The 13407-nt window shown below is 38.9% G+C and overlaps 1 pseudogene; it reads right to left on the bottom strand.

Annotated features, from left to right (window-relative positions):
- Positions 1-358: 358 nt before the first annotated feature.
- On the bottom strand, positions 359-1732 carry LOC108513364 (keratin, type I cytoskeletal 18 pseudogene; annotated as a pseudogene).
- Positions 1733-13407: the final 11675 nt, after the last annotated feature.

Here is a 13407-nt window from a genome sequence, read left to right as displayed (position 1 = left end):
TTTCAATTGTTATGATAAGTACAAATAGGGTGCTAGCTTTCCTTGCTTCGTTTTCTCTCTTCTCCCCGCAAACTAAGAAATTTTTGCTCCTCCACATAAATTGTTTTGGGTTTTCACACTGAGAATACAGGAAAGAGGAGAAGGAATGGAACATATCACTAAATTTATTCTAAAGTGGTAATATCCCTTAATTACAATGTATGATTCATTCCCAGTATATTCAAAGAAATTGGACCTAATGGTATCGACAGGTGGTACAGTTGTTATAATTGATGGACTTACATTGACACATCATTATCACCCAAAATCCATAGTTCACATTACAGTTCACTCTTGATGTTACACATTCTAAGGACAGTCTTTGGACAAATGAACAATGATATCTACCATCATAGTATATTTTTTTGACCTCTGAGCTTTTTATTGGCCTCCTGCTCCCCAAAGAGTACCCTGCTTCTGCTGGCTTAATGTCTCAGAACTTTGATGTCGTTGGTCTCAGACATCCACTATTCGGTGGGTGGTGGTCTTTGGATGGTTTCCATGGACTTGCTGCTGTCCAGGGCATCACCAAGATTGAAGTCGTCACCATTTTCCAGCAGGCGGTGGTAGGTAGCAATCTCAGCCTCCAACTTGACCTTGATGTTCAGCAGGCCTGGTACTCCTGGCCCTGGTGCTGTCCCTCTGCCCAGGTCTGTGCCAGCTCTAACTCCAGGTACAGCAGAATCCCGTTGAGCTTCGCCATCTGCAGGACGTAGTGGGCCTTCACCTCCCTCAGGCTGTTCTCCAAACTGACGTTCAGATTTCTCATGGAGTCCAGGTCAATCTCCAACTGTACATCTCAGCTCCGAGAGCATCATCTCAGCTCTGTGAGCATGATCTCAGCAGCTCCAACCTCGGTGGACTGCATGGTGACCACTGTGGTGCTCTCCTCAATCTACTGAGATCAGTACTTGTCCAGTTCCTGTTGGTTTATCCGAGCCAGTTCGTCATATTGGGCCCAGATGTCTGCCATGATCTTGGCAAGGTCCTGAGATTTGGGGGCATCTGCCTCCATGGTCAACCCAGAGCTGGCAATCTGGGCTTGTAGGCCTTTTACTCTCTCTTCGTCGTTCTTCTTCACGAAGAGCAGCTCCTCCAGAGCCTCAGTTTCTGTCTCCAGCTGCATCTGAGTGACATTGGTGTCATCAACGACCTTGCAGAGCCCATGGATGTTGCTTTCCACAGACTGGCTCATGGCCAGCTCTGTCTCCTACTTGACTCTAAAGTCGGCTGCAGCAAGAAAGGCATTGTTGATCTGCAGAACGATGCAGGCACAGTATTTGCAAAGATCTCAGCCCTCAGGTTCTCGATGGTCTTGAAGTAATGGCTCCAGTCTCTGACCCAGGGTCCCTTCTTCTCCAGGTGCTCCCAGATTTTGCTCTCCAGCTTCCAGTTCTCAGTCTCCAGGCTCCTTACTCTGTCCATGTAGGTCGTTCAGGCTTTGCATGGTCTCCTTCTCATTCTGGATGCCTCCCATTCCTGCCAGGCCCCTGGGCCCCATGCTGCCATGTTTTGGAAGCTGGTGGAGTGGGACATGCAGATCCGGGAACCAGAGCCCCCCACTCCTGCATAGATGCTGGCTGCGCTGCTGACTAGCAGAGCACTGTAACTGGGCGCCAGGACAGAGGAGAAGGTGGAGCGAGTGGTGAAGCTCATGCTGTCTGGGGAGGAGAGTGAGAGTACAGGACTCGGGCTTTGCCAACGACATAATCATATATTTTTATCATCCTAAAAATTCTCTGTGACCTACCTGTTCATTCTCCCAACCCCAACCCCAACTTTTGGCAACAAGTGATCTTTCTACTGGTTCCATAATTGTACGTTTTCCAGAATGTCGTAGAGTTGGAATCATATGGTAATGTAGCCTTTTCAGATTGATGTCTTTCACTTCATAATATGCATTTAAGTTTTCTTTATGTGTTTTTGTGGCTTGATAGCTTATTTCTTTCTAGTGCCAAATGATATTCCACTGTGTGGATGTACCACAGTTTATGTATTCATTTGCCTCTGAAGGAGGTCTTGATTGCTTCCAGGTTTTGACAATTATTAATAAAGTTGCTAGAAACATCCATGTGCAGGTTTTTGTGCGGACATAAGTTTTCAACTCCCTGTAGACACCAAGGAGCATGATTGTTGGCTCATATGGTAAATGTTTAGTTTTGTAAGAAACTGCCAAATATGTTGGTAATGGGGAAGGCTATGTATGTGCAAGGCAGGGAGTATATGGGAAATCTCTCTTATCTTCTGCTTGGTTTTGCTGAGAACCTAAAACAGCTGCTCTACAAACATAAAGTCTGTAAGATAAATAAACATATATATATGTATATAAACATATATTATATATAAAAATGAACACACACACACACACGCATACTACATATAGGAGAGGCAAATTTTACCCCTATTCTCTCAGAGTTTTTTTGACTAGGCCTGAGAACTAAATTAACGTAGACAAATTAGCAGGAGAAAAGCATACAAATTTATTTAATGTTTTACATGATACTTCATAAGGAAATGAAGGCCCAAAGAAGTGGAAAATTCTAAGTGCTTTTATATTAGGTTCCACAAAGGTAACTTTTATGGAAAAGTTACTAACCTATGAGGAGAGGCTAAAGGAAGACATGAATTATTAACAAAGTCTGTTTGTACAGAATTCTGTTCGCCACACTTCTCATCCTTGCTGATGATATTACTTTCCTTCTGACACAAAGAGAACATCATCCATATAGGGGTTTTATCTCCCGATTTCAGGAAGAAAAAGCGGGGCCAGAGCACACTTCTTGCACCTACTGTTGTTGGTGGTGATTTTTTAAGTGCTTTTGGCCCCAAATAATTCTATGCCAAAGTGACATATTTTGGGGTGGCATATTCTGCCATATATATATATATACGTATACATATATTCTAGCCTCAAACAGGTATGTAGTTGAAAAAGAAAGAAACATTTTAATAATAATTTCAGATAGCTGTGGATATTCTTCTTTTATACTACACCAAAATTCAATAAGTGGTGGTTAGTTAAAAGTGAGTTGTAATGCAGCATATGAAACTATATCAGTGACCTCTCAGTACTCTTACAATAAAATCTATTGGTTTGTCTTGCACTTTGATGGAATCTTTAACCCATACTTGATTTTGTGACATCGTCCATTGACCATCTGGAAAATATTGGTTCACTGAGTTATGCATGTCTTCCAGATGTTGACATATTTCATTATCTAATACAAAAACTTCACATATTTAATATCACCACTAATCTCATCATAAAAGTCTTTAAGTACTGGGAAGCTGTCAAGCTCATAGTTTTGAAGTTTTTTAAAATGCTAATTTTTACTCAAACGCTTGAATTTTCTCATTGGCAACATGTAGTGTAAATAATTTCCCTTAAAGGAATAGGCTCATTTTGTTCATTTCGGAGACCATGTTTGCCAAATCCTCTAGTCTGATTAATAATAGTTTGTCTTAAATTGTTCTTTCAAGTAAAAATGGTTTTCTGTGGACTGGCTCACAACACAGTCACAGGAATGCATTTCCTTGGGACATTATATGTTGATATACAGCTGAAGCACTTCACAGAGGTACTTCTCATTTTGTCCCACAATACTAATGTGATGCATACTCAAGGATTGAGAGTCAATAAATATTGAATCTTAATTTTTAATATTAACCTTAATAATTTTGACTACTTCGTCATGGATATTATTAAGTGGAATTTAATTTATTTTGTTTTGTTTTTGTAATGCAAATGCATGGTGGTGAAGAACATGCTGATTTAGGTACAGCTTGGTGCCGTTGCTGCGATTCTTGCTAAATTGCCAGTATTTTTTACCCACCATTGTTCTTGCACATCAGTAGAAATTTTAGCATGCTAAGAAGAGGCAAACAATATCTTCATGTTATGAAGAACATAATTTTGACCTCATAGAATCCCTGAAAGCTTGTTGGGGACTTCTGGGAACCTCTGTAACACACTTAGAGAGTCTCTGCCATAAAAGAACATACAAACAAAATGCAACAACCATTTTTAAATAAAAATGGCTAAAATCCTTCATTTGTGTTTCTTAAGCACCATGAAATAAACATATATTCAAAACAATGGTTCTAAAAGTGGTTTTCCCTTCCATCCAAAGTTCTCAAATTGTAACTGCTCTTGTGCCTTTCTCTCCAACCCTCCTAAAAAGCTCCCTCCCTAGTCACTGCCCAAGGTCCTTAAATCCTTTTCTATATACCTCTTACCTGCTTAGTCTCATTTTAAAGCCTCAAAATAACTGGTCAGAGACAGGAGGAAAAATAAACAGCAGATCATGAGAACACTATAATCCTCTACTTATTGGAAAGGCAGTAAGAAAAATGAATGGTCATATATTATTTTTGAGGCCCTATTTTAAATATTTTTGAGAAGCTGATGGTTATATATTGTGCCAAATATTGACTGTCCATAATGTCAATTTGAATGTCCATAACTCTTTCCTATATAACAGGGTCTGGAAGCCTGCAAAATACATTGCTTAGACTCTCTCACTGCTAGTGACAAAGCATCTTGCATAGTATTTGGAAGGTAGAAGAGAGCACAGCCATTATTCTTCCCCAGCCATGGCTGGTAGATACCCAGGTTGATAGCAAACATGAAGTTTACAGCTCCTTTTGAGTGAGTTCTTGTGAATTACCTACTTGAGTTCTTCAAGCAGCTGTAATTACCAGTCACTTACTGTGGTTCCTCAATTTCCACATTTCTTCAAAGGAACCAGTGTTTCCATGAACCTTAATTTCCCCAGTCCTCCAACAGTTTTGTAAGTTTATAATTCCCTTTGTATTTAATCATCCCTTCTTGCTAAGCCTAGAGAGGCAAGTACTTTCCTGGAAAAACTCTGATTGATAACAGAGTCTGTTTCCAAAAGTTGGTTCCAAGATGCAAAAGCTTAAAAACAGGAATTGGGGATTTAGTTATCTAGCCTTGTTAGATTGGAAAGCAATTACGACCTCTTCACCAGTGAAATATGGGATACTGGCCATCCACAGACAGAAGTGGCAAAATAATTATCTATAGCTTTGAGGAATGAAGTGTTTATTGTAGAAGAGCCTTTGAGAGATTGCTATTACAATAGGATGTTAAGAGGAAATGAAGACTGTAAGGACTATGAAATGGGCTGACTGCATATAAATAAAAGGTTAGGATTTCATATTCTTAGCTCAAGGCACAGACAGAGAACAAGAGAGCGTCTAGGACTGCCCTAAAAATATCTCTTATAGCCATATGGCTAATGTAAAAATTTTTTTTCATCTGTAGGTTGGATAATTATAACTGAAATGAAATTCACAGACTTGCCAGGTCTCTTATGTAAAAGTTAGGGCATTGATTGAGTAAAAGTGAAAATTGGAATGAGGACATTTGGATAGATTCCAATGACTCTGAGAATCACGAACTTCCAAATGCCTCTCAGCTTTCCCTTTTTCCTATTTGAGATTAGCCTCCCTTTGCTTAAAGACCCTGAAACAATTACCTTGCACAGGGATACAGTAATGATTTACCTCCATCACTTCTTATTGCTCCCAGATTCTTAACTCGAATCACAGACCAGTAGGCTCTGGGAAGGTAAGTACAGAGTCTCACCCAGAAGGATATAATATACACATTGAAGAACTGCAAGATTTATATTACCAGGAACCTGGAAAACAATTGTGGGAATGCAATCTAATGATTTTAGACAAGAGAAGGAGAAACAGTTTTGGATACGGGCAAATTTGTCAATGTGGGTGCAGTTACCATAAATTTTAGATTCAATATTTGGTTTGAGGGTTGGAAATAAATCTATAAAAAGTTTTTCAATTGGCTGACTAAAGCCTGACCCAACAATGGGCTTCATTAAATAAAATTTATATAATAAGAAATGCAAAGGATTAGGAAGATTAAATTTTTGGTATAGATCAACCATATGTAACTTTTAACCCACACCTTCCTATGGCCCAGAGGACATTCCAATCATGAAGGCATTAAGAAGTATATTGTGAAAGGAGAACCAGTATCCTTGAAAATCTCAGTGGTATCTGTCCTTTTGCAGATCAGAGGTGACAGTATAGTATAACATTATTCGGATTGGCTACTAGGAGTTACAGAGGCCAATTGACAGCACTTAGCCACCAGAGATAAGGTGACCAAGAGCATATTATTGAATAAAAGAACAAAGTCCCAATCCAAATGGTTTTATTCACAGATATCTTTGGCAGTGACTTTCTTCTGTCATAGTGTTTATGGAATTCAAATGGTTTTTCAGTCTGATAAAGTCTTAGTTCACCTGTAAAATTTTTAAAACTTAAGTCTAGTGTACAGATATCTGACTTAAATAGCCATAATAAAGAGTAGAAGACTCTCACCAGTTTTTACAAATGAGCCAGTTAATAAGATCCCTTAAAATAAAGGGGGGCTTGGACCTCTTAAGGAAGGATCCAATGAGGTTGCAACAAGAACATAAAATTTCCTTCTAGCTTTGCCCAAAAAGTAGTGTACCTATTTATCATGGTGATTATACTCTGGGGAAAGGAAAATACCCAGATGATTCTAGGTTTCTGGACACTGGCTGTGAAATGACTAATCTTTAGATAACCCCCAAATTTTAGGACCCACCAGCTAGATTGGGAATTTTTGGATTTCAGATAACACACAAAGTTTTGGCTTAAATCCATCTTCCAGTGGGCCAAGTGGGTCTCTCATAGTTATTTTCCCAGGTTCCAAAAATGTATTTAGCAACTGGCAGAACTCCCACTTCTTGACCCTTGAAGTAAGGGCTATTGTAATAGGAATAGCCAAGAGGAAGCCCCTTGAACCACCCCTTTTCTACCAAAGTAATACATTAATAATAATTACACAACCCTGGGAGACTTTCAGAGATTAATATCATCACCAAAACCCTGAAAGTTACAGGGGTGGTGATTTCCATCACATTCAAATAAATCTCCACTATTTGTCTTGTGCAGAAGAAAGATGAATTTTTGAGAGTAACAGTAAATTATTTTAAATTTAATCAGGTTGTGACACCAATTACAACTACTGCCCCAAAGCGCTATCTTTTCAGAGCAAATCAATGCATCCTCTGGCATCAGGTATGCTACTATTGATCTGGTAAATGCTTTCTTATATATACCAATTCATAAAGACCACTTGTTGCAAACAGAAATGATGTATTAAGCCTCTGACAAATCCAGATAAGAGAATTACAGTGCAGGCCCTTTGGGGTTTTTGAGAAAAATCATGTTCTTTTCCACAGATAATTCTTCTTCTAAAGAATAACTTCTGGAATACTACTGGACCCAAGCAGAGACTGAATGACTGAACAAGGTCCATCCAACAACCATATAGCCTGAGCTGCCCATCAGGAACTGAAGTTATCTAATGCCACCTACTTGGGTATCAGCATCAGCACTCCAGAGCCAAGTGTAAGTACAGTTGGTGGTTAAACAATGCAGGTTTAAACTGCATGGGTCCACTTGGACGTGGGGTGTTTGTTTTTTTTTTTTTTCAATAAATCTCCCCTGCCTCTCTTTCCACTTCCTCCATCTCTTCCTCCTCTGCCACCCCTGAGACAGCAAAACCAGCCCCTCCTCTTCCTTCTCTTCTTCAGGCTTCCTAATGTGAAGACTGTAAGGGTGAAACCTTTATGATGATCCACTTCCACTTAATGAATACTAAATACATTTTCTCTTCTTTATGATTTTCTTAGTAACATTTTCTTTTTTCTAGCTTATTTTATTGTAAATATGTAGTATGTGATACATATATCATAAAAAATAGCCGTTAATTATTTGTTTATGTTATTGGTAAGCCTCTGGCCAACAATAAGCTACTAGTAGTTAAGTTTTGGGGGAGTCAAAAGACATACACAAATTGTCAACTGTGCAGGGGTTGGTGCCCCTAACCCTCTCGTTCAAGGGCCAACTGTAGTATAAACAAGACCATGCTCAAGCAGGGCTTGAAGGCACAGATAAGCTGTGGGAGCAGTTGGTTCAGTTTCCCTGGCACCTACTCCCTGCTTGTTGTCACCTTTCTCCTGGCCCACACTTATAGCACTATGATTAGTTCTGAGAAAGAAACAACTTGGACCTGATTTTGAGATGATCTGATTTTGAGATAATTCTGCATGGTGTACTGGCACTACCCCAAAATGGAGTGGTACAGCATTTCAGCTTTATTCATGGCTAGTCCTCAAGAGCATAGTGAATGGTCCATGATGTTTATAAGAAGGAGCCACCAAAAGGATAAGAAAGAGATTCTTACATTAGTCTCACTGATGCCCGTATACAACATTACATTTTATGTATCAGAGCTTAAGACTCCAGTGTTTTCCTATCACCCACCCACTGCTGTTCCCCTCCACGGCCCCTCACTCTGGCTACCATTTATTCACTACTATTCACTAGATGCTCTCCCACCTTCAGGATTCGTTTCAAGATGGTGCTTCTCTCTGAGTGACCTTTGCCACCCAACCCGCAAAGCTGTCACCTGATTAAAGCCTTTCTGGATTTGCCACTAATTATCACTCTCTCTCTTTCTTATACCTATATAGTTTATTCTGTGTCTTCCCCTGTCTTGCACTTCACACCAATATGTCCTAAACAAGGGGCCTGAAATTCAAATGCTTGAAGAGGTGAGGCAGGTTACTTGAACGTGTGACAAAGGCCTGGCAGTTGCACCTTAAATCCACTGGGTTGTTTTTACTTCTCAAAGGGAATATGCTGTCATCCATATTTCTTAAAACATGGCGTCCTTTGGACCTTTCATTTCCCACTTTTGATACAGACATAGGTACAAAAATATTTCCATAGTGTTTTTTCACACTTGTTAAGAAATGGCCACTAAGACTCAACTTCCGTGCTGGGAAAGAGGGACTAGTGACGACTGTGGCAAACTGAAAAACTCATCCTGTCAAAATGGAGAGGCTACACTCAGTTCCCGGTGAGTGTACGGTGGAAAAATGGGGCCAGATCCTGGGGTTTTTGTTGTTGTTGCTATTGTTGTTGTTGTTGCTGCTGTTTTGTAGAAACTGGAAATTCAGATTTTTATGTGAAATTGTACAATTTCAAGTTTAGCCTCAAATTTGCTACAGCAGCGTGCCAGTCAGAAAGTAAAGGAATACACAGGCAGAAATGGGCCTCCAGGCAACAATTTGCAGCTTCTGCCTGTGGTAGCATGAGTTCCTTGAGGGCAAGAAATAGTTCTTATTCACTTGTGTATAAGAGCTCAGGACAATGACTGGCACGTGATACCTTCTCATTAAATATCTGTTACCTTTAGTTAAGTTTTCAAGAATCGAATAAAATTGTGTCTTGTCTAATTCTACAGGTAGAAATCCTTAACAAAAGAATTTTTTCTTACTCCTTTTATATACGCCCCAGAGCCTAGCACATCACTTGTGCACTGTAGAAGGGAAACACACCAACTGTTTGTTAACAACTTGATTTGATTTTGCTTATAAGATGAGAAGCAAGATATGTCCTAAGGCTTAAGATCAAGGAACATAAGATGGATGATTTTGATAAGGAGAAATAGGTCAAAAGAGATATTAAATGCTGCCCTCAGGAGGTACAATGAAGCATCTCAGTGATTTCTGAACAAGAATGGGAATGTGTGAGAACCCTGGACCTTTGGGGGACTTGGCGACACAATAAACCCTGCTTGCTAATTTCATTTTTAAAACGTCATTATTTTTTAGTTATTACTCTTTGAAAACATTTATAACTCTGGGCAGTTTTTTCAATTTGAAAAATTCAAAGAGCAAGTCCCCAGGTCTTGTCCAAGTGTCTCCTGCCCCAGGTCATAGTGAGGCTTAAGGCTTTGCTTCTGCAATACCAAGCAGTGCTATGGCTGCCACTGCTGAATACAACTTATCAGGAAGACTGTTGATTTATGATGGTCACCTTAAACATAACTTCAAATGTCCACTCTGAATAGAACCATAGCATATGAAGAAAGGTTTGCAGAAAAGGCTAAAGAAATGGACTTGCTTTTTGAATTTTTCAAGTTGAAAAAAACTGCCCAGACATATAAATGTTTTCAAAGAGTAATAACTCAAAATAATGACGTTTTAAAATGAAATTAGCAGGCAGTGCACTTGCAAAGGAAACCAAATAATAGCTGCATATCTATTCATATTCATTACTGCTATATAATGTGGCTAAAAGTGAAAACAAGAACTGTTTTAAATAAACTACAGAAAGACTGATAATTTGCTGAGTCAATATTGAGTTGCACCCAATTTATTTTAAAAAGATCAATTGCAAATATTTCCTGTTAAATTATACCATGCATTAAGTATTTGTCTTGTCTAATATATAATGAAAGCATTTTTACAAATTTTGCCATATGTTATAATGCATTTTAGATTAATAATAATGACAATATTTTATTATGCATATACAAAACTCATGAATTTTAAGACCCTATAGAATATGAAAATTTTAGTAAGCAAAACTTTGGTTCCAAAATGTCATTTTATGGGACTTTAGATCTTATTTCTTTGTGATAACCAGCCCCTCACCCTCCCCAACACACATTTCTAATTTTATACCGTATAAACAAGAAAATATTCAACTGGATACAGAATTAGGTAATAGTTCTTAGCATATGAACTTAGGTCAAAACACCTTATAAACTGGCACATATTCAATAATAATTAGCCAGGCATGAAGGTGTGTGCCTGTACCCAGCTACTAGGGAGGCTGAGGTAGGAGGATCACTTGAGCCCAGGAGTTCAAAACCAGGCTGGGTGAACTAGCCAGACCTCATCTCAAAAAAATTCACTTAATAAATATTTACTGAATGCCTACTGTGTGTTGGACATGGTAGGCACTGGGACGATATCAGTGTACAGACAGAAAAAGCCCACCTGGAGCTTAAATTCTAAGCCATTACGTTTTTAGCCCCATTTTGCATTTTGTGCTTAGTAGATATTCTGAAATAATACTATAATTATTTATAATTCATATATGTTTATAATTAGAATTATAAAATATAGTGTTTAAGTTTTCAAAGTACTTTTAAATGCAGGCACAAATTGTCTTATTGTGTTTCACTTCATTGTGCTTTGCAGATACTGAGCTTTTTACAAATTGAAGGTTTGTGGCAATGCTACGTTGAGCAAATCCATCAATCAGCATGATTTTTTCAACAGCATGTGCTTGCTCTGTGTAGCTATGTCACATTTTGAGAATTCTTACAGTATTTCAAGGCTGTTCATTATTATTAAATCTGTTACGGTGATCTGTATTCAGTGATTTTTGAGGTGACTATTTAAATAGTTTTGGGGTTCCATGAACCACATCCATATAAGATGGCAAACTTAGTGGATAAGTGTTGTGTGTGTTCCGACTGCTCCACCAATTAGCCTTTTCCCCACCTCTGTCCTCCTCTTGAGACCTCCCTATTCCCTGAGACACAGTGATATTGAAACGAGGCCAATAAACAGCCCTACAATGGCTTCTAAGTGTTCAAAAGAAAGAACTGCACATCTCTCTCATGTTAAGTCAAAGTTAGAAATAATTAAGCTTATGAGGAAGGCACATTGAAAGCTGAGATAGGCCAAAAGCAAGGTTTCTTGCATCAGACAGCTGGCCAACTTATGAATGCAAAGAAAAAGTTTTTGAAGGAAATGAAAAGCGCTACTCCAGTGAACACACAAATGTTAAGAAAGCAAAGCAGCCTTATTGCTGATATGGAGAAAGTTTGAGTGACCTGGATAGAAGATCAAATCAGATACAACATCCCTTTAAGCCAAAGCCTAATCCAGAGCAAAACCCTAACTTTCTTCGAATCTATGAAGAATGAAAGAGGTAACAAAGCTGTAGAAGAAAAATTTAAAGCTACCAGAGGTTAGTTCATGAGGTTTAAGGAAAGGAACTGTCTTTATAATGTAAAAGTGCAAGGTGAAGCAGCAAGTGCTGATGGAGAAGTTGCGCTAGTTATCCAGAAGATCTAGCTAAGATCATTGACAGGGGTGGCTACTCTAAACAACACATTTTCACTGGGGATGAAACAGCTTCTGTTGGAAGAAACTCCATCTAGGACTTTCATAGCTAGAGAGGAGATGTCAATACCTGGCTTCAAATTTTCAAAGGACAGACTGACTCTTGTTATAGATAATGCAGCTGGTGACTTTACATTAAAGCCAGTGCTCCTTTCCCATTCGAAATAATCCTAGGGCCCTATAGAATGATGCTAAATCTATTCTGCCTGTGCTCTAGAAATGGAGCAACAAAGCCTGGATGGCAGCACATCTATTTACAGCATGGTTTACTCAATATTTTAAGCCCATTGTTGAGACTTACTTCTCACAAAAAAGAAAAAAATCTTTCAAAATATTACTGCATTGACAATGTACCTTTTCACCAAAGGGCTTTGACAGAGATGTACAAGGAGACTGATGTTGGTTTCATGCCTGATAACACAATATCCATTCTTCAGCCTGTGGGATTAAGGAGTAATTTCAACTTTCAAGTGTGATTTAAGAAATACGTTTCATAAGGCTATAGAAGCCATAGAAAGTGATTCCTCTGATGGATCTGGGCAAATTAAATTAAAAGTCTTCTGGAAAACATTCACCATTCAAGATACCATTAAGGACATTTATGATTCATGAGAGGAGGTTAAAATATCAACATTAAAGGAATTTGGAAGAAGTTGATTCCAACCCTCATGGGCGATTTTGAGGAGTTCCCAGACCAGTGGAAAAAGTAACTACAGATGTGGTGGAAATAGCAAGAGAAATAGAAATGGAGCCTAAAGATCTGACTGAATTGCTGCAATCTCATGATAAAATGTGAGTGATGAGAAGTTGCTTTTTATGGATGAGCAAAGAAAGTGATTTCTTGAGATGGAATCTACTTCTGGTGAAAATGCTGTGAAAATTGTTGAAATGACAACAAAGTATTTACAATAGTACATAAACCTGGTTGATAAAGTAGCAGAAGGGTTTGAGAAGAGTAAGTTAAATAACCAAGATCAAACAGCTACAAATTTTTAAAGAAGTTCCACTGTGAGTAAAATGCTATCAAACAGCATCACATATTACAGCGACGTCTTTGTTAAAAAAAAAAAGTCAATTAATGTGGCTGACTTCATTGTTGTCTTATTTTAAGAAATTGCCGGCCGGGCGCGGTGGCTCAAGCCTGTAATCCCAGCACTTTGGGAGGCCGAGACGGGCGAATCACGAGGTCAGGAGATCGAGACCATCCTGGCTAACACGGTGAAACCCCGTCTCTACTAAAAATACAAAAACTAGCTGGGCGAGGTGGCGGGCGCCTGTAGTCCCAGCTACTCGGGAGGCTGAGGCAGGAGAATGGCGTAAACCCGGGAGGCGGAGCTTGCAGTGAGCTGAGATC

The sequence above is a fragment of the Rhinopithecus bieti genome, unplaced genomic scaffold (genome assembly GCF_001698545.2).
Source record: "Rhinopithecus bieti isolate Rb0 unplaced genomic scaffold, ASM169854v2 scaffold_33027, whole genome shotgun sequence".
Classification (NCBI taxonomy): domain Eukaryota; kingdom Metazoa; phylum Chordata; class Mammalia; order Primates; family Cercopithecidae; genus Rhinopithecus; species Rhinopithecus bieti.
This window is presented reverse-complemented; position numbering and strand designations above follow the sequence as displayed.